The sequence below is a fragment of the Anastrepha ludens genome, chromosome 2 (assembly GCF_028408465.1).
Source record: "Anastrepha ludens isolate Willacy chromosome 2, idAnaLude1.1, whole genome shotgun sequence".
Taxonomy (NCBI): domain Eukaryota; kingdom Metazoa; phylum Arthropoda; class Insecta; order Diptera; family Tephritidae; genus Anastrepha; species Anastrepha ludens.
This window is the reverse complement of record NC_071498.1, coordinates 136762325-136784627: the sequence shown is the minus strand read 5'-3', so window position 1 is coordinate 136784627 and position 22303 is coordinate 136762325.

Sequence of the window (22303 nt, the reverse complement as noted above, 5' to 3'; positions counted from 1 at the left end):
GATAGTTGCCGCATAGCTTTCTATTTGACTAATCCATACACACTCAAGCGCAACGAGTTAATGGTCAAGTGGGTGAATGAGTTTCATCTCTATTTCAAATTGCATCTTTATATTCTCTTAAATGTAACCCTCTCCAAAATAACCAACGAACAATTCATGTGTACTAGCAGTACAGCTAAACTTTACAATGTCGGATACTAAAATCTTCAGATGTGGATAAAAGTAGCCATAACAACAACAATGACTAGCAATATATTTACTTGTACGCATACATTTATAAGCAATACCAAAGTAGTAAAAAGCAGCAGCAGATTTTGTATGCACTTACAAATAATAAAGGATGCCATTATGAGGCTTCAGCCAAGCATCCAAGCATTTCGTATCAAAAATGCTGAGAATTGGATTATTTTTTTAGTGCATAGAATGGGAGTAAAAAGAATACGTAACATGAGGAAAAACAGAATTGTCTGCAAGCATATAGTTTTATTTATGGTTTACTTCCTTGGAAGCTCTTCTTTTGAAAGGGCGTTGTATTGAAGATGAAGATTTGTAAAAATCGACGTGCCATTCAACAGCAACCACTTTTTTTTTCTTATGCACTTTAATATTAATTTGGTTTATAACAGGTGGCGCTAAAGTAATCCTCCTATCAAAAAATGCTTTAAATTTTCCGATTGGCCCCTAATGTCAGTTCTGTTTTGACATTTGTGTAGTAAACACATGGGAAATACACGTTAATAAACAATATTACGCTACACTGCTTCAGAACACGGAATATTGCTGACTATTTATTTGACCAATAATCGGTGCCTTTGGCACAACGTGAATTTCGTCGCAGATTTCCTCGCCGTCCAACGCCTACAGGTGAAACACTGCGACGTTAAGCCGCTCGCCTCGAAGAGACTGGCACAACACGAGATGCTGCCAGGCGCGGCAGACCCCGGAGTAGCCGTTCTGCAGAGAATATTGCTGCTGTAGCCAAGGATGTCATGGAAGCGCCGTCGACATCGACCAGACGACGTGCCACGCAAATGGGTATCAGTCGACGGTCTTTACAGCGAATTTTGGTACAAGATTTGAAGATGTTCCCGTACAAAGTCCACACGGTGCATCAGCTGTTAGTTTCTGACCGGCAATCGCGTCTAATATACGCTCAAGCCATCCTTAATCACCACCAAGAGGAAGATGATTTTTCATCAAAAATAATCATGAGTGATGAGGCCCATTTCCATCTTAGCGGGTACGTAAATAAGCAAAATTTACGCTTCTGGGGCACTGAAAATCCACGTGTAACCCACGAAGAGCCATTACACCTGCTCAAACTCACTGTATGGTGTGCTGTTTTCGCTGGAGGAGACGAAGACGTTGCGGGCCAAACGGTTACTGTGAATGGTGAGCGCTTCAGAGCAATGATCAACGAGTTCTTTTTGCCGCGACTTGATGAATTGGGATTGGAAAACATGTGGTTCCAACAGGACGGTGCAACGGCACACACTACACGTGCCACAACCGATACTGCTGAAGGATGCATTTCCCGGGCGCCTAATCTCCCGTTTTGGCGATTTGGACTGGCCAGCAAGATCGCCTGATTTGACCGCTCCAGACTTCTTTTTGTGGGGCCTTTTGAAGTCGCGGGTTTATGTCAACAAGCCTCAGACTCTTGCAGCTCTTAAAGACAATATCCGTCAAGAATGTGAGGACCTATCGCCGGAAGTTTTGGCCAAAGTGATGGAAAATGCCATAAAAAGGGCTCAAATGGCAATCAACTGTGGCGGCGGCCATTTACATGACATCATATTCTCGACTTGATGTAAAAAAAATTAAAAGACCAAATAAAAATAATCCACAAGAAGAATCAAAGGTATTTATTTTTTTTAAATTACAGCCAAAAAACATCGCAAGGTTACTTTTGCGCCACCTTGTATAAGTAGTAAAGAAAACTATTTTCAAGTTTTACACATATTTTCAATCTTTTACACAAGTCTTCAAACGATTAGGCCATTCAGCTATTGCAGCACGCACGGTTTCCATGGATTTGACGTCGCTGCACGAGCCAAAGGTTATTTGAGACTCTCCAAATTTCTGTGAGTTCTTCGACTGGCTATGTTCTCCACTTCTGACCATTAACTGTTCCAATGGATTCAGATCTAGGCTTCCAGACGGCCAGTCTTCTGCTGTTATAAACCCAGGAATATTTTTCTTTTTAGCCACTGCTGGGTGGTTTTTGCCTTATGAGCTGGCGCGGAATCTTGCTGGAAATTCCAACACTCTCCAGTGCAGAGAGTACTGCATAACTGCTTCACCACACCTTCTAAGATCTCATCCTGGTACATTGTTTCCTCGCTCTTAACCCCTTTTTCCCACAGATCAAGAGATGTAACGCCTTTACAAGACACTCCCCAACAAACCATTACGGAGGCTGGGTGTTGGCCACTCTGAATCCTTGGAACAATACTTCTTGCCAAGATAAATCAATTCTGGCACAACTTCGAAGGTATAGTTGTCCGCAATGACGTGCGTTCCTACACGCCGTGTGTTCCGCGTTGTAGACAGCATATACTTCGTTTTACCCTCGTTCACTGCCAGACCCACTCGCGATGATTCCTTTTCGATAACAGAAAACGCAGCGGTGACATCTCACTTACAGCGGCCGATAATGTCAATGTCATCGGCGTACGCAAGGAGCTGGATACATTTGTAGAAAATAGAGCCATTACGATGAACACCTGCTTTTCGGAACTCCCCTTCCATCACGAAGTTGAAGAGGTTGCATTGACAGTGGATTTCCTTATCTGAAACCTCGAACGGTATTGAATAGCTCGGAGAGGTTATTCCTACCTTGACGGAGCTGGTTGTGTTGCGCAACGTCATTCTGCAAAGCCGTATGAGCTTCGCTGGTATACCGAACTCAGACATGGTGGCGTACAGGCAATCCCTTATCGGGCTATCGAACGCAGCTTTATAGTTGACAAAGAGATGATGGGTGTCGACTTGCTTTTCATGGGTCTTTTCCAGGATTTGGCGTAGTGTGAAAATCTGGTCGGTGGTGGACCTACCACGTCTGAAGCCGCACTGATAAGGCCCGATCAGTGTGTTGGCAAACGGCTTAAGTCTTCCACATAGGACGCTAGACAGGACCTTGTAAGCGATGGTTAGAAGACTGATGCCCCGGTAGTTGGTGCAGATCGTCGGGTCACCCTTCTTCATTACAGGACAAAGAACACTGAGATTCCAATCGTCGGGCGTGCTTTCTGCTAGCCATATTTTGCAGATGAGTTGTCTTCTACTGGGGCGTCATAGCCAGCAAGTAAATTGCAGAAGTGTTCCCTCCATATGCCCAGTGTGTATCCATAACCAGTTTTCCGTTTTTATCTCTGCAGGTTGATGCTCCGGTCTTGGAACCTTGTGTCAGACGCTTGACTTGTTGATAGAATTTTCGAGCATCATTCCTATCCCTGTACTCCTCTAGCAGCTCACGCTCACGCTTCTCCTGTTCTCGTTTCTTGCGTCTGAAGAGGCGCCTCTCTTCCGATCTCATTTCCCTGTAGTTATCTTGCAAGGCCCGCGTTGCAGCTGACTGCAGAGTTCTTTTATAAGCTGCGTTCTTCGCTGCAGTAGCTTCGCGGCACTCTTCGTCGTACCATTGGTTTCGTTTAGGTGGGCGTTGGAACCCAATGGGTTTTTCAGCGGAAGCTCGCAAAGAGCGGGACTTATGTGCCCAAAGTCCGCCTGCGTCTGCAGGTAGAGAATCGTGGAGGAGCAACTCCGAGAGGTGAGCGGAATAAGTTTCGGCAGTCCGTTGCGATAGCAGCTTAGCGACGTCTACCTTTCGTTGCGTAGTGAGGCGCACGTTCTTCGCATTGCATAACCGCATGCATATCTTGGCTGCGACAAGATAGTAGTCAGAGTTGATGTTCACTCCACCGAACGTTCGCACATCCAGCATGCCTTCTGTCGATCACAACATGATCAATTTGGTTGCGCGTTCTTTGATCAGGGGACAAGCCAGGTGGTCTTATGGATGTTGAGGTGTTGGAATCTGGTGCTAATAACTACCATGTTTCGCGCCGCAGCGAAGTCGGTCAGCCTTAGACCATTGTTCGATGAGGTCTCGTGAAGGCTGAACTCACCGACAGTGGGATCGAAAACAGATTCTCGCCCAACCTTTGCGTTGAAGTCCCCGAGTACGATCTTCACGTCGTGGACTGGACAGCTGTCATATACTTGCTCGAGTCTCGAATAGAAATTGTTTTTGATGGCATCGTCCTTCTCCTCCGTTGGGGCCGGTGCGAAATCAGACTTATGTTGAAGAACCGTGCCTCTGCATACAAGCTGATGCATACACCTTCGCAGCTCCTCACCGCCATGTTTGAATAGCACAGCCAGCAGTCCGTCGGCGCCCACGGCTTTGTTGTTCTTTAGCCGCGATATCGCTATTCTCACCTCGTCATGGTCGGGTAGCGAAACGACAATTCCGTCGTCAACAATTGGGGTATCGGGATAATCACATTCTCTCTGACATGCGCAGCTATCACTTTTTAACCAGTTGAAAAAGTGCTCCTTCCATAATTCAAGCACTCTCTGGGTGTCAGTCACCAGATCGCCGTCTTTGCTCGTACAGGAAAACGCCCTGGTTTTGACAAATTCTGTAAGCCGTCGAACTTTCTGGTTGTCGGACGTTTCTTCTATTGGCCAGCATCTCCAGTTCCTCGCACTCGTGTATTTTGGCCTCTCGTTTCTTCATTAACACTTTAATATTAATGAGTTTAAATACAGTTTTTGTTAATCGTTTTTTAAGCGAACTGTTTTGGGAAAGTAAAATCAGTTATATTCACAAACAGGGCTTCAAGAACCTGCAATGAAATCCACTAGTATCTGACTACTGAAACAATGCCAAGTTCAAACTGTAGCTATCTTTTTTATATAGAAAAGTTTTATCGGTAAGAAGATTTTAAGCGCGGCCAAAACTGTTTAAGCGATTATCGTACCAATTAATACGAAGAAGGACTATTAAATTTTATGCATTTTTAGAATTTATTTTTAATTTTTATAATTTATGAATACCTATAAAATACTGAGCGTTGTTTTAACGAACTTCATTACACCAAGTATGAGTAAATTTGATCAATAATCTTTAGCCAGTTTAACACACCAATGCAAGTCTGTGGCTTAATTCTTGGAAGTGTCCTCCACTTACTCTACGTAGGCTTGGTCAGAGATCCATTGAGTAGGGGCATTGTGAACCTTTAATTGAATTAACTGAACGGTTCAGAAAGGCGTACAAGATGTGCTGCAACAGTTGATGTGCTTGTTTCCGGATTTATACGTCTAATTGTATCCTGTCTCACTCACATAAAACTTAACTTAGCTTAAGTGGCTCTCAACCAAAAAGGGCATGCTTGGGGCGCTTTGTTGTTACTGCTAGACTTAGGGGTTCTTATATTGCATTCGACCACCTGCTTCTAAGCCTTACTTCTATATAACCATTTTGCGAGTATATTCATCACACTTTGACTGTCATTGGCATACGCCAATATTTTTATTTCGTTGCAATTTCACTTCATTTGTTGTAAAATGTCCGCTTTGGATAGCCTACACCTATAGCGCCTTAATAAATGCAAGACGAGCGACATTCCCGCAGAGTCGTTGATGAGCTTTCGCTGCACTAAGCTGAAGATGTTGCACAGCAAAAGAGATGATATTATTTTTTATTTTATTTTATTTTCTTATTTGTGTTATTTTGTTGCCTGTCATTCACCTCTAATAGATGCTTATCTGCTATGCACAACTGCAACAATAACAGCAACAGCAAAAAAATCTCCTCAACTGGCTTAAGAGGCAGAATGCTAGCATGATAACAAAGACCACCAGCCAGTTAGCTTGCCAGGCAGCAAGCCGACCGGTCACTTTTAAGAAACACTTGAAAAAAAGAAGAAAAAATGTACTTACAATGAATGACCAGCGTCCACTGGGTCGCTCGTGACTCTCTAGATACCTTGTTCAGTTCAAGCAGTGAAGCGTCCTACAAAATCTGTCATATAGCTTGTAGCATTTTTATTTTTCGCATACTCTGTTGTGTCCGTTTGCTTGCAAATGACAAAATATTGCCGAGTGACGCTAAAGTTGTTGCACAAAAGTGTCAAGCTGTACTCTTAATCTAAGGGCAAAGATTTCCATGAGATATATAGATTTTTTTCTTGTACGTTTTTCGAGCCACCTATTACTAACTCCTCTTCTTCATTTCACCCTTTCGCCTGTAGTAGTTTTCCTCCTTCGTTATGCTCTTTCTACAACTTAGCGTCGCCTACTAAATTTCTAGCGTCAACAATGAACACTGCTGTCAGCCATTCTTGTCTGCCATTCATATGAAATGCAAAAGTCATTGAGTGCGACACTGTCCGGTAGATAGCAAAAAATGGAAAGAAAAAAGAAGGAAACAACAAAAATAGTAGCAACAACAATTAAGAAACAACAAGTGTATGGCATTTTCAAAACATTTTCCAAGCTATCGCATTACTGAGGCTCACAGGTAGGGCTCCGTTGTCCATTGGATGGTATTAGCGCGTTAACATCTCTTGTGTGCTTGTGTGTGTGTGTGTGTGTGTGTGTGTGTGTGTATACGTATGTGCTTCCCTAGACACTTGCCTCACTTTGACCATTTTGCTATGCATGGCATACACTTGACGCGTTCGTAAAAAATCGTGTTGATGTTCTTACTCGGATATGCATTAACTTGTTTTCTCATTCTCATCCGTTCTCATGCATTTTCATATTCGGCAGTGGCGGCAACGGCAGCACCGTCAAAGGTACACATCAGCCAACAATCGTTGAGTTTGCTGCAGGTGTTGCAATGTCATTTAATAACAAACACCTCTTGTTCCATGCAACAAATTATGCAGATTACAAACTTGTAGAATTTTTAATAAATTTCTTGGACATTTTTATTCATGTACATTTTTTTTTACTATTATTTTTTTTCAACTTTAAGTTGCTGCTTTGTGTTGCTACTAGAATAAATACGAGTATGTGAAAATAATCGGTTGAAACTTGCAATCGAAAATAATTGTAGACAATTGTCTGCATACTAAGGTCAGTAAATAACTTCTGTATTTGAAATAAAAACCATTTGCCGTTCAGAGTAGGCTTAAAACTGTAAGTCCATCCATTTGTGGAACAACATCAGGACCCACGCCACAAATAAGAGAGGATAACTCGACCAAATATCCAAAAGAAGTATACGCGCTAATTATTACATTTATTTATTTTAAAAACTTTGGTCTAGTGGTTTGGTGCAAGCTAAACCCTTTCTTCAACAATTTTTGTAGAGCATCTGATTGATCAACTACACGTGAAGAGGCCACACAGTCATATGTCTCCTCCAAAAGCAGTTATAAGAAATTTTATAAAATAAAGAAAGAAAGAAGCTCAGAAATTTGCTACAGCCTGGCAAGACTGCTAATAAATAATGTATTTCGTGCCTTTAATGGGTACTCAACTAGTGATCCAGCAAACGTGAATCACGCTCAAGACCACCTCACGTGAATAAAATATAAAGCATTACAATAAACATTGCAAATCTTCATTCACACATCAGCTGCAAACAAAATATTTGGCCTAACGACATCAACACGCCGAGCCCTGCTAGCTGCAGTTTGTAACACAAAGGTAACAGTTGATTAGCTTAGGGCGAGTGAGGGTACCAAGGATAGCGGAAATGTTACCTGAACTTCGGGCTGAGCCTCTTTACGTGCTTGTTTGTTTGAGCTTCATAGTTCATAAGTTTATCCGGGTACCAGCACTAACACCGATAATAATGTCAGCCTTGAAATCCAACGGAGAATCTCTCTTGCCAACAAATGGTAATTGGAACTAAGTAGGCAACTGAGTAGTAAGGTCCTCCCTCGATGAACAAAACTAACAATCTATAAGGTTATTGTCATTCCCGTTCTATTTTATGGCGCAGAAGCTTAGACGATGCCAATATTCGAAGAGGCGTCCCTCAGAGAGTTTGGCAAGAGATCCTGCGGTAGATTTTTGGACTTTTTCACGTTGGTGACGGCGGATATCGTAGGTGATGCAACAATGAGTTTCATAAGCTTTATGATCACATAGACATAGCGCAGCGAATAAAGTTTCAGCGGCTACGTTGACTGCGTCATGCCGTCCGAATAAAAACAAACGCTCCGCCTTTGAAAGTATTCGATGCGGTACCAGCTCGTGGTAGTAAAAGAAGAAATACGCCTTCTCTGCCTTGGAAAGATCAGGTGGAGAAAGATTTAGCTTCACTTGGTGTTTCCCACTGACCCCGGTTAACACGGGAAAGAAACAACTGGCACGCTTTGACAAACTGGGCCAAAATCGCGTAAGCGGTTATCGCGCCAATCAAGAAAAAGAAGAATTTCATAAGGTTTCTTAGTGCACCTAAGTTTGGTATGGCTAAAATAATGGCTTGAATAAATGTATCATATTTAGTGTCGTGGGCCGAAGACTGAAGGAGTCGCTCTTATCGGAAAAGCTTCATACGATGTGGTGGCGAAATCGGACGTCGAAGCGGAAGTCGCTTAAAAACATTGTTTGGTTATCTATTTCCGATATTTTTACTCTAATGGTTAATGGTTAATAGTAGTAAAGGGTTAAGGTATGGGCCTTTAGCACTGCGACCATATTGCTCTATTGTGCACCCTATGCTGTCTATTGACTGTTAAGTATGCTTATGAATTGTACCAGCTCCTTCTGAGGGAGTGATTGAAGGTCTTCATCTGTAAGCATGAACTTGTTTAAAAACTTTTCCTTCTATGCGTCAACCCCGGACATTCGATGATGAGAGTGCGAATGCTCTTTTTGTTTAACGTGAGGGCCATGCTAGCTCTTTTAGCATTGAAGTTATGTACAGAAAACAATATGAGATGTAAAGCTTTTTATGATATTAAGCTTCTTGATGAAATTTTCGGCGCAATTTCATTATAGTTTTCACTCACTCCCATCAATGAAATATCAAGTATCGCCTTATAGTTCAGGAACCTCTCTTTGGTAATTAGCTTAAACCCAACCTTTCAAAAAACTCCATAAAAAGAATTTCGTCGGAATCGAAATGCACGATTTTGGTAGCCAGCTCCCATCGTCGCGGAGTGGTACCGCCTTCGTTTCGAACCGCCTTTGCAAAACACTCATTATTTCGGGAGTGGACTTTTGAAGTTTTTATAAGCCATGCGACTGTTTAATTCACCTCGACTGAAGCCCAGTGCTCCCATTAGCTCAGATGTGGATTATAATGGAACAGGAATCCGTCCCTACTCTGAGAATCCATGGATCAGATAGCCACAGTGAAGACCATTTACGAATAATCTACGGAGGGTTTGAGGTTCTAACGATAGGGTTTACCTTGGTTTAAATACAAATGAGACGTCAGAACACGACAGTTTTGTGACTTTTAAGCGCAATAGGAATTTCCTTAGAACAAACTTAGATGAAATCTTCATTATCACCTATTCTATCCTTCTCTACTTGATCTTCCTTAAGATCATAGAACCATCCAATTCGGCTTTTTATATACCACTCATCCAAAAATGCGTCTCGTCACTAAAGATGATTTTTCGCCCAAAACTGGGGTTCTCTTCCAAACGATTCGAAGCCCAGTCAGCGAACAAACGGCGTTGTCTGTGGTCATCAACTTTGAGCTCCTGGGACAGTTGGATCTTTACGGGTGTAGGCCCAAGTCCCGACGCAAAATTCGGCAAGTTGAAGTCTGCGAAAGGCCAAGTTCTTGTGCACGGCGAGGAATAGACTGCCTCGGGTTCTGCTGTACACTTTCACGGACCGCGGCAATGTTCTCGGCTGATCTTGCGTTCCTTGAACGTACGGGTGTTGGCTGATTGTTTACTAACCCGGTCGTCTCAAATTTGACCACCAAACGTTGAAGAGTCGACTTTGAAGGGCCACCACGTCTACCGAAAAATGGGCGCAATGCGCGCAACGTTTGCGTTAATAAACATTCATTTTGATAATAAAGTTTTATCATTTGAACGTGCTGTTCAATCGTGTAACTTGCCATGATGATTTGGCATAAACAACTGCATAATAAACAAAAGATTTGACAGATGTCACCTAAACAAAATGGCTACCACATGGCGCCAAAATCGACCCGCGCCAATTGAAAAACCCTTTATTTCGAAACTAAGAGTACCCAGGTAGCATAGTTTAGTTTTCAAGAAAGCCAGACAGTTGCAATGGAGATGCTCCAAGGTTTTTCTTGTACACGGCTCATTAAATTTCCTGGAAGTGTCGTTTGGAGTTAGATTTAGCTTGCAAGCGTGCGCTGCAACTAGGCAGTGCCCGGTTAGTACACGAACTAGAGTTCTACGGTGTCTTCTATCGAACGATATAACCGGGTACATAATAAATCAAGCAGGTGTGAAACCCTATCATCTGTCACTATGATATTCTTGCCGGTGCGGTATGACACATTTCACACACTTCACCTGAGCACTAACTCAGCAGTTAAACCATCGATTTTTCCTCTTTTCAATAAAAAATTGTTGCCTGCGGATCTTTCCTAATTCCCCCTCTTGTACTATGAGTATAAACAAGATTTCATAGTGCCTTTTATGCTTCGGCATGCTAAAGATGTACATAAACTTATTCTTTATTTTCAGCCTACAATTAAAGCCGACATTTCTGTGGGGTATTTATCACTAATAAAGGATTACGTCAATAGTGGATGGGCTGAGAGAAATAGCACAAACACAAAATTTGTAATTAGTAAAAAAGCTGTTCCAGAAGGATAATCTATCTTTCTTCAAAAATAACTACGAGGGGTGCCTTTTATATGTCGGGATTAGAGAACGAAAACAAATTTTAATCATCGAAAATAACTTTATTGTTTTTCAAAATATTCTCCACGAAGATCTATACACTTTTGCATGCGCTTGAACCAATTGTCGAAGCACTTTTGCCACTCTGAATGAGGTACCTCCAAAACATGCATTCTGAATGCCGCAACCGCTTCTTCAGGTGTCGAAAAACGTTGACCTCTCAGTTTGTTTTTTACGTACGGGAATAAAAAGAAGTCATTCAGTGCCAAGTCAGGACTAAACGGCGGATAACCCATTAATTCGATGCTTTGGGTACTCAAAAATGCGGTTGTTTGAGCCGATGTGTGAGGGCTCGCATTGTCCTGGAGAAGAGTGATCCGTCTTTGGCGATTGGTTTTCCTAATTTCTTGGAAGACAACTGGCAAACAAATGATTGTTAACCACTCAGAATTGACTGTTCTGCGTTGTTCTAGTGGTACAGTTGCGAAATCCATGATTCATCACCTGTCACGATATCATAGACGTGTTTCGAAGCCCCGCGATCGTATTTTCTGGTATTTCCTTCGACCAATCGACACGATTCACCATACCATCGATAAACACTGGTCCTTGATGGAGCTTCATCGCCAAAAAATGAATTAAGTTCATCCATGCAATGTTGCTGAGTTAATCCACGTCGAAAGTTGTAAAAAATAATCGCACGAAAATGTTCACGATTTAATTCCATTTTTGGACCGAGATGAATCTTTTAAGTTACTGTAAACAACACAAATAGCGCTGGTATTTCAAAACGTTCTGAGCACGCAAAAGCCAAAAAATGTCAAACTTTGCGATACAGCTGTCAGTTGCCAGATTGCAACACCAGGGATGCCAAATCCCGACATATAAAAGGCACCCCTCGTATCTTATAAAAACTAAAAGGTTTAAGTATGCCACATTGTCCGAACCAGGTCTATATTGAATAAAATTAAAAATTAATACCTTTAAGAAGAAATTCACACTAGCTAAAGTGCGTTCATCAGACGTTCACTCATTTTGACCATCACCTAAAACTGTAAATTCATGATAATTAGAAACTCACCTTTTGAAATTTTGATATGGCAGCTGCTGCAATTTCACGCAAAGGCAATACTTTGCGCTTGGAACGCTGGGCAAATACACCCTTTATGCCTTTAATCGGTGTGGAGACGAAAGGACGCACGCGCGTACTCGTACGTGGTAACCGTGGTGCTACAGGACGCTGCACATGGGGACAGGAATGTTCAGTCGAATGTGTAGGAGTCGACGCAGGCGCAGCAGTAGGTGGCACTGCATTGCTCGATACCAGTGGCGCACAACCAAATGTTGCACCCGCTGTGGGCGCCGCTGCTGGTGTCATCGTAGGCACCTGCATAAAGTTAGGCATCTGACAACTAATGGGTAGCAAAAACATTTGATTGTTCGTTGATGCATTCGTAGTAGTCGCCACTGTCGAACACAAGGTCGACGTGACAGGCGTAGGGTAGCTGCCACATAACCAGTTTGAAGCGGCGTATTGTTGTGTTTGGCCTGATGTGGCTAAAGTCGTAGCTGAGGTTGTAGGTGTTGTTGAAGTGTTGTTGCTCGGCATAAGTGCATTTGAAGGTATTTGCGACATCGTTAGCATAGACGGAGCCTGTGGAGGTGTGGGTGGCGGCGGCACAGTAAATGAAGTAGGCATTGTGAGGAGCGTTGTGGACATTGCCGGTGCAACTGGCGTTGCAGCCGTGCAGTGTCCACCAAAACAGCTGGTACTGTGATTTGCAGGCGCTAGCGTAGCAACGCAATTTATTTGTGGATGAAATGAGGGTAACTGCTGATGTACATGTTGATGTTGCTGTTGCTGTTGTTGCAACTGAAGCGGCTGAAATTGCTGCTGTGCCTGTGATTGATGTTGTGCATGTGATTGTAGTTGTTGCTGCTGCTGTTGTTGTTGTTGCTGTTGTTGCTGCTGCTGCTGCTGCTGTTGTTGTTGTTGTTGTTGCTTCTCTTTGCATTGCGCACATGTTGTGGGCTTACTTGTTGCAGCAGTGGCCCGGTTGCCATTTTGCAGCGTGTACGGTGCTGCGTTGGTGCGTGATTCAGCGGTGACATTGTTCACCTTCGGCGCTTTCGGGCCATGCCAACATTGGAGGGAACAGGGCACTAAGCCCACTAGATGCATGCCGCCCAAGGGGCTGGATTCGTTAAAATTTGACGTCGCTATTTTGAAGCAATTTTCAACGGCGCTGACTTAGGGCTTTACTCTATAAGTGAAAAGGAAGGGTATAAAGCATTAGTAACAATACTACAGCATTACGTCACTCAAATTTTTTCATTATATTATTCATCACATCAGCATATTATAATATCATCATAATATCAGATCACTATAGCATCTTTCATCGTATCATCATAGGTATTGTCATATTATATTGTCATATTGAAATGAAATGAAATTGTCATACCATCGTAACAGCATAACATCAAATCGTCACATCATCATATCATCATATTTTTATATCAATTTATCATCATACCATCATATCGCCATATCACCATGCCATCACATCATCATATCATCATCACACCATAATAACACCATATTAGCATAGCATCACATCATCATATCCTCATATTTTTTCTTCATATGATCATATTATAATATCGTCACACCATCATAATATAATATAATCATATCATCACATCATCATATACTTATATCCTCTCATCATCACATCACCATATTACCAGAGCATCTTATCATCATATAATCATATCGTCATATATCATATCGCCATATCACCATATCATCACATCATCATATCATCATATTTTCATACCCTTTTATTATCATATCGTCACAATATCATCATCACATATCATTAAATCATCCTAATGGGGTTTCCAATAACAGGTATTTCAGGATAGCGCAATCTATCGAGAGATGATTAACGATTTTTTATTGCCGGAATTGGGTGGTACTGATCTGGACAGCTTTTATCTTCCACAAGACGGCGCTACGTGCCACAAAAGCAACGAAACCATTGATTTTTTACGGTCCAACTATCCAGACCGTGTTATCTCTCGAAGAGGTGATCACAATTGGCCACCGAGATCTTGTGATTTAACACCTTGCGACTTTTTTCTTTGGGGCCACGTGAAAGAGAAGGTCTACGCCAACAGCCCGGGGTCGATTCAAGACCTCAAAGATGGAACTCGTGAGGCTATCGAGAGCACAGGGCAGCCAATTTGCAATTCGGTTATGAAAAATTTCATGAAAAGGATATTGTCCTGTAAGCGTGGTCGTGGTAGTCATTTGCCTGATGTTATTTCCCCCTATTAACGGCATAAATTCCTCTTTATAATTAAATAAACATCCGATCATTTATATTAAAAAATTGCATTTTTCTTTGAATATCAAAATAACACCTCTTATTAAAAAACCCTTTACAGTGAGCGAAATTTGATTAGCCGCAGAACGAGAGAAGAAAAATAACTGTTTATTTGCTCACTCTTATCTTGTTATTTATTATCGTCATATCATTACATAATCATATCATCATCACACCATATGTGTATGAAATTAAATCATCATACAAAAAAAATAAAATAAATAATTGGCGCGTACACTTCTGTTAGGTGTTTGGCCGAGCTCCTCCTCCTATTTGTGGTGTGCGTCTTGATGTTGTTCCACAAATGGAGGGACCTACAGTTTCAAGCCGACTCCGAACGGCAGATATTTTTATGACGAGCTTTTTCATGGTAGAAATACACTCGGAAGTTTGCCATTGCCTGCCGAGGGGCGGCCGCTATTAGAAAAATGTTTTTATTAATTTTGCTTTCACCGAGATTCGAACCAACGACCTCTCTGTGAATTCCGAATGGTAATCACGCACCAACCCATTCGGCTACGGCGGCCGCCATCATCATACAGTGAGTGAAATTTGATTAGCCGGAGAACGAGAAAAAAAACTGTTTATTTGCCCAATCTTAAAATTTTTGTTATTTTTATAAAGCGTATTAGTAAATAAATAAATAAATAATCAGCATTGAGTAAAAATATTATCAAAACAAGAACCTACTTGCATCGAAATTCTGAAAAGTGTATCATAAGTCTTATTTATTTCTTCTGGTGGCCTCATTTCTTCTGGTGTTATCCGTTCTTCTTGAGTTTTTTTTTTTTTTTTTGTGAACATCTTTTACAGTTAAGCTTGCTTTGGTATTTTATCACTTAATAAATTAAATGAGTCTTATATTTATGGTAATAATAGGTCTCAATGATAGGTCACGCTTAATAATAGCAAGAAACAGTTTTTAAATGTTGTTGAAAAGGGCCGAATTAAAATTTTGTACAAAAATTAATAGAGAAGTTAGCCTAAAATTAGTATATTGGAGAAGATTGTGTGTCACTTTTTCCAAAAAATGTGAGGGAATACCAAAATATCCCAACGTCATCACGCATCAAAAATAAGGAAAAAATTACTACTACACTCTTCCCTGAATTTTTATGTTCCTGCCCCATGCCGCTCACTCCCAATTAATCTTACACGTAGATGCTTAGAAAGTACAAGACCGATCTTGTCTTAACTGTCTCTAACTTTTCGGTCTCTACCAGGTCTCTACGTTATAAATATTCATTTGAATAGGTTGCGAACAAATTATGCCTGCAATACTACTTTTACTCGCTCCTTCCTCAATCAGATCTCGAATTCTATTGAGTTTGCTTTTGCATTATCCAAACTATGTTTTTTTTTAGGCCGCCGTAGGCGAATGGGGTGGTGCGGAAGTGCGCAGGTTCGAATGTTCGTGCCTGAAATACAAAATGGTAAAACAAGCTTTTCCAATAGCGGTCGCCTCTCGACAAACAGTGAGAAACCTTCTGTTTCTGCCATGAAAAAGATCTTCATAAAAAACCATCTGCCGGCTTAAAACTGTAGGTCCCTCCATTTATGGTACAACATCAGACGCATTCCACAAATAGGAGGAGGAGTTCGTCAAAACACTTAAAGACGATGTTAACGCCAATTATATACAGTCAAGTTCACTTGATTAGAGGCTATATATTTTATAAAAGAAAAAGGTTACTAAAGGAACCGTATTTGATCTAGTAAGACAAGGGTTTCTGATAATTCATGTTATGAATGTACTTTGCTCGAAAATAAACATACATCAAAATATTATTCCATCTAACGGTATTTCACACCAGCAAAAGTACAGCAGCGGTAATGTTGTACTATGTTTATTGATTCACTTGAATAGAGGCACTAATCAAATAAGAAAAAAATAAAAACAAAAATAAAAACTTTTTTCTACATTTATTATTTAGAGCCTAATCGTGCTGTCTCATTTCAGATCAAGCCGTTTTATTCGTATTAAAGAGCTTTTATATTCAAATTGTTGTCCATTGCCATGAACCTTACAGGTGGCGCAAAAGTAACCTTGCTATGTTTTTTGGCTGTAATTTAAAAAAAAAATGAAAAACCTTGATTCTTCTTGTGGATTATTTTTATTTGGTCTTTTAATTTTTTTTACATCAAGTCGAGAATATTATGTCATGTAAATGGCCGCCGCCACAGTTGATTGCCATTTGAGCCCTTTTTATGGCATTTTCCATCACTTTGGCCAAAACTTCAGGCGATAGGTCCTCACTTTCTTGACGGATATTGTCTTTAAGAGCTGCAAAAGTCTGAGGCTTGTTGACATAAACCCGCGACTTCAAAAAGCCCCACAAAAAGAAGCATGAAGCGGTCAAATCAGGCGATCTTGCTGGCCAGTGCAAATCGACAAAAAGGGAGATTAGGCAGCATATCGGTTGTGGCACGTGCAGTGTGTGCCGTTGCACCGTCCTGTTGGAACCACATGCTTTCCAATCCCAATTCGTCAAGTTGCGGCAAAAAGAACTCGTTGATCATTGCTCTGTAGCGCTCACCATTCACAGTAACCGTTTGGCCCGCGACGTCTTCGAAGAAAAAAGGTCCGATGACTCCTCCAGCGAAAACAGCACACCATACAGTGACTTTGAGCGGGTGTAATGGCTTTTCGTGGGTTACACGCGGATTTTCAGTGCCCCATAAGCGTAAATTTTGCTTATTTACGTATCCGCTAATATGGAAATGGGCCTCATCACTCATGATTATTTTTGATGAAAAAAAAGCTGATGCACCGTCGGGACTTTGTACGGAAACATCTTCAAATCTTGTACCAAAATTCGCTGTAAAGACCGTCGACTGATACCCATTTGCATGGCACGTCGTCTGGTCGATTTCGACGGCGCTTCCATGACATCCTTGGCTACAGCAGCAATATTCTCTGCAGAACGTCTACTCCGGGGTCTGCCACGCCTGGCAGCATCTTGTGTTGTGCCAGTCTCTTCGAGGCGAGCGGCTAAACGTCGCAGTGTTTCACCAGTAGGCATTGGACGGCGAGGAAATCTGCGACGAAATTCACGTTGCGCCAAAGTCACCGACCGATTATTGGTCAAATAAATAGTCGCAATATTACGCGTTCTGGAGCAGTGTAGCGTAACATTGTTTATTAACGTGTATTTCGCATGTGTTTACTACACAAATGTCAAAACAGAACTGACATTAGGGGCCAATCGCAAAATGTATAGCATTTTCTGATAGGAGGATTACTTTAGCGCCACCTGTTAGCTATTTCCCCGTCATTTTATAGTCTACAAACTTTCAATTCGAACACGCCATAGTTCGATACGTGCCCTATACCATAGCACCACCATCACGGCTGTGATTCATTTTGAAGGTACAGTGTGTGGGAAAAACTGAAATCTTTGACCAAGCATAAATATATGAAAAAACGCAAAGTCATTTGTGTGGTATTGTAGTTATGTTCACAATTGTTAATACTTACTGCATAATATTTTAAAAGCACTTATTCAGACTAGCCCTTACCACTGCTGCTAACTATCGAAAAATGGCGCCAACATATTTCTGCACCTAATGTAATGTGTATGAGGATATTATCACACATCACATTGGCATCAGATAATTTTGTGTGTATACTATCACATCGTCGCATCATCATATCATTATTTCATTGCATCCCAATATTATCACGTCATCATAACATCAAGCCATGATATCAACTTACAACAATATCATCACACAATCACATCACCTTTCATAATAGCCATTGTGATGTGATCATTTCATCACATCATTTTGATAAATAAATAAGAAAAACAATACATTGCAAATTGCTGTGTTTGTTGTTAACACCGACGAGCTGTTCAAAGTATCAGCGTTAAGGCGAGTTCATTGAAAAGTTTACCAAGAAACAAGAAACCAATTTTTCAGTTGAGTGAATTTTAATTTAAAGAACCTGCGATGATGTGTCTTTCATACACACATACACACACACACACACACGTACCACGACACACACTAAATATATTTCCCACCACGGCAGAAGCAAAAGAGTCCGATTCCATTTAAATGGAAAACAAAAACCGAATGCAAAGAGGGAAAGAAATTTCGGCAAGACGCATTGGGGCGCATTCGTTGGCAACGCAATTCGTCGTGCAACAGCGAACAGCGAACAGCATTTCATGTCAAGCAACAGACGGCGTACAAAGCAAATACCATGAATGCAACGACAAGCACAAAAACAACAATCAATGCAATAACTATGAAACAAACAACAACAAATGTTCAACGACTAGCCGCAATGCAATTGTAAAACTCTGGTTGAAACAATTCGTCGACATTTTCGAATAGATTTCAACTTGTTTTGAGGCTTGTTGCGAATATTCGATGCCGCCCTCTCTGCTAACTTTGCTGCCAATCAAGTTGCCACAACTCATGCGTAAGTATTGGCGAGTACTAGTTACAATGCAACAAGCGGGCGTATAAGTATTAAACAACAAACAAAGTACAGATGGAAACTTTGGTAAACAAAAATTGCAAAATTTGTGCGAAAAGGGGGGCAAGACGGCAACAGAAAAACAAATAAGGTGGCATGTATGCGAAAGATACCCGATAGGCTGCTTCACAATTCTTGCCACATTGCAAATTGTTTGCTTAGTAAACTCACACGAGATGAGACAGCAATTCACAAGCAAAGCTCTAGGGAGGGCGGGCCGTTTAATAGTGAGAGTATTTTATTTATTTATTTACAAACGTGGTATAATAATATAATTATTTTAACACGAGAATAGGAGCACTGGCTGCCGAAGGTCCTGGGCTGAGAGTATTTTATTTTTATTTTTATCTTCCTTAGAAATGTTAGGCCTTTCAAGGTAGAATTGGGTTGTCATATTTGTCATTGCTTCCCGATTGCAACCGTTCTTGGTAAATTGTTTTTCACTTATAATTTTGCCATCAAATATGCGGAGTAAAAAAGAGGTTTAGATAAAAACTGTAAAATACGAGAGGTGACTTTTATTTGGCAGGATTTGGCAACCCTGGTGTTGCAATCTGGCAACTGACAGCTGTATCGCAAAGTTTGACATTTTTTGGCTTTTGCGTGCTCAGAACGTTTTGAAATACCAGCGCTATTTGTGTTGTTTACAGTAACTTAAAAGATTCATCTCGGTCCAAAAGTGGAATTAAATCGTGAACATTTTCGTGCGATTATTTTTTACAACTTTCGACGTGGATTCACTCAGCAACATTGACTGTCAAAAAAATTTGTTCGCGTTGGATCCCACACAATTTGTCAATCGCTCAAAAAAAGGCTCGTGTCGATTGGTCGAAGGAAATGGTCAAAAAATACGATCGCGGGGCTTCAAAACACGTCTATGACATCGTGACAGGTGATGAATCATGGATTTACGCGTATGAGCCCGAAAGTAAACAGCAGTCGACTGTATGGGTGTTTCAAGATGAGCCAAATCCAACAAAAGCTGTTCGCGCACGAAGCACTTCCAAGTAAATGGTCACCTGTTTTCTCGGAAAAACTGGACATGTCGCAACCGTACCACTAGAACAACGCAGAACAGTAAATTCTGAGTGCTACACAACCATTTGTTTGCCAGTTGTCTTCCAAGAAATTAGGAAAACCAATCGCCAAAGACGGATCACTCTTCACCAGGACAATGCGAGCTCTCACACATCGGCTCAAACAACTGCATTTTTGAGCACCCAAAACATCGAATTAATGGGTCATCCGCCGTATAGTCCTAACTTGGCACCGAATGACTTCTTTTTATTCCCGTACGTAAAAAACAAACTGAGAGGTCAACGTCTTTCGACACCTGAAGAAGCGGTTGCGGCATTCAGAATGCATGTTTTGGAGGTACCTCATTCAGTGCAGGCAAAAGTGCTTCGACAATTGGTTCAAACGCATGCAAAAGTGTATAGATCTTCATGGAGAATATTTTGAAAAACAATAAAGTGATTTTCGATGATTAAAATTTGTTTTTGTTCTCTAATCCCGACATATAAAAGGCACCCCTCGTATAAAAAAATGTCAGAGATTTTTTATTTAACGCACGTTATTTAACGATTATATATTTCAAGGTAAATTTGATGTATTGTAGTTTCTTAAACTTTTTTTGAGATTATTGATTGATTAAAAAACGATTCTCAATAGCATTAATTTGCATAACTGATGAAATTTGTAAAAAAATCCATTACTAATTTATACTTTTTCAACTAATTTATTTTGGAAGTATTTTAAGTCATTCTCTGCGTCTCCAAAAATATAAACTAGAAGGGCAAACTCTACAGTTTCCTTATATTTTCGGCACAGTTATTTATATAAAAATCAGGATAATCTGTCAGAGATCCGAAGAACTCACCTTTTTAAAGTTGTATGTATTATTTCCCCAGTTAGCAGTGATTGAGCTGTGGTATTTTCCGCAGATAGAGCAGAGGTGATGGGTTAGATTGGGTTAGATAAAGTGGCTATATTACGTCGCACGTAGGCCACATAGAGGCCCCTTATGTGACCACCGGAACAAACCCATCCTTACTCCACTTGGTTCTCTTTAAATCATCCCGTGGGCTTTATAAATGTCTGCACTAACCGTCAATTTTATATATCCACGATGCTATCCAGAAAAGTCATTCCGAACTCCTTCAACACAAAGAAGGTGTTCAACTGTCTCTTCCTCTTCTGCATTCTGATAGCCTCTGCTAAAGTCAATTCTACTGGCATGCCTTCTTCCTATAAGGTAGGGCACCGATAAGGCTCCTACTAATATTCTTAAATCTTTCCTATGAAATTTAAGTAAACTGTTCGTACCACTCATATTCTGGCCGATTGTTGGCAATACTTAAGGTTTATCTATGGTCTATCATAGGCATATCAACTTTGTCTCAAATAATTTGGTGCGTAGTGCCCAGTCGAGCTAACTCATCCCGCTTACAGTTACCCTCAATGTTACTGTAGCCCGGCACCCAGAGTAGAATTATAGAGGAAAACTGTGCGAGTATTCTTAATTGATTATAACAGTCCACCACTGTTTTCGAAAAGTGTTTCCATAATTGAAGCGATTTCGCAGCTATCTGAATATGTAGACATTTCTGACTGTAAATACGTATTTTATTTATAGTTTAAACTCTTTCTAAATAGCCAAAGCTTGGAATACGCTGCAAAGAGCAGGTAAGCTAATATCTATTGTTCTCGAATAGACACCGCCTCCCACTTGATCGTTGAGCTTAGAACCGACTTTATATATACTTCTCCATTTCCATAACATTCCAAACCATTTTCCCAGTCAGGCCGGTCAAGGTGTAAATCCACTGAATCATAAAAGTAACAAGTAAGGAAGGAAACAACCTGAGAATACGCGAATACCTCTTGTTATTCGTTTTAGATGTTGATGATTCGCTCAATCTTAGAGCCGCTTTAACGACTTTAACTCAGATGTTGCTGTTTTCCTCAGAATCCTCACTAATACAAGAGCTAGCAGCTCTTTGAATGCTGTCTAGCTGTCTCGCGAGTTGACCACCAGACCACAACTGCATGGGTCACGATTGGTCAGCAGAAGTGATAATAGCAGCAGAATCGACTAAGAAGTTAAATATCCACACTTAGCACGACATTTTCAGCACGAAGAACGGCTTTCGGTAAACACAGACTGCATGGTTGTTGATTAGTGCTTATATCACTTTCTTTATGCAAAGTATGCAATTCGAAAAGATAAGTCGAAGAGTCGATTCGGCCGCTGAGAGAAATTTTTTTTAGTCTCTAGATACGCACCCCTCTGAGGTATAAAAGTAGCAGAATCATATACCAAATCATTAGTGCTTGTAGAGACAACGCTATTATCCGGAACAGTGACAGGAGCACGAATTTCAGTAGAAGGGCTTATTAGATTTTAGCAAGAGCTCCGTATCAGTCGGTAAAATATTTACACTATACACATTGTACTTTGAGCTGTTTACGCTCGACTTTATGCCCGCCAACACACGGCATTATGGAGAGTTTAAACAATGCAAAGTAAAATAATTACGCAGGTTTGAGATAGAAAAACTTACGATATTGAATACGTGCAAAATTGAAAAAAAAAAAAATAAAGACACCTT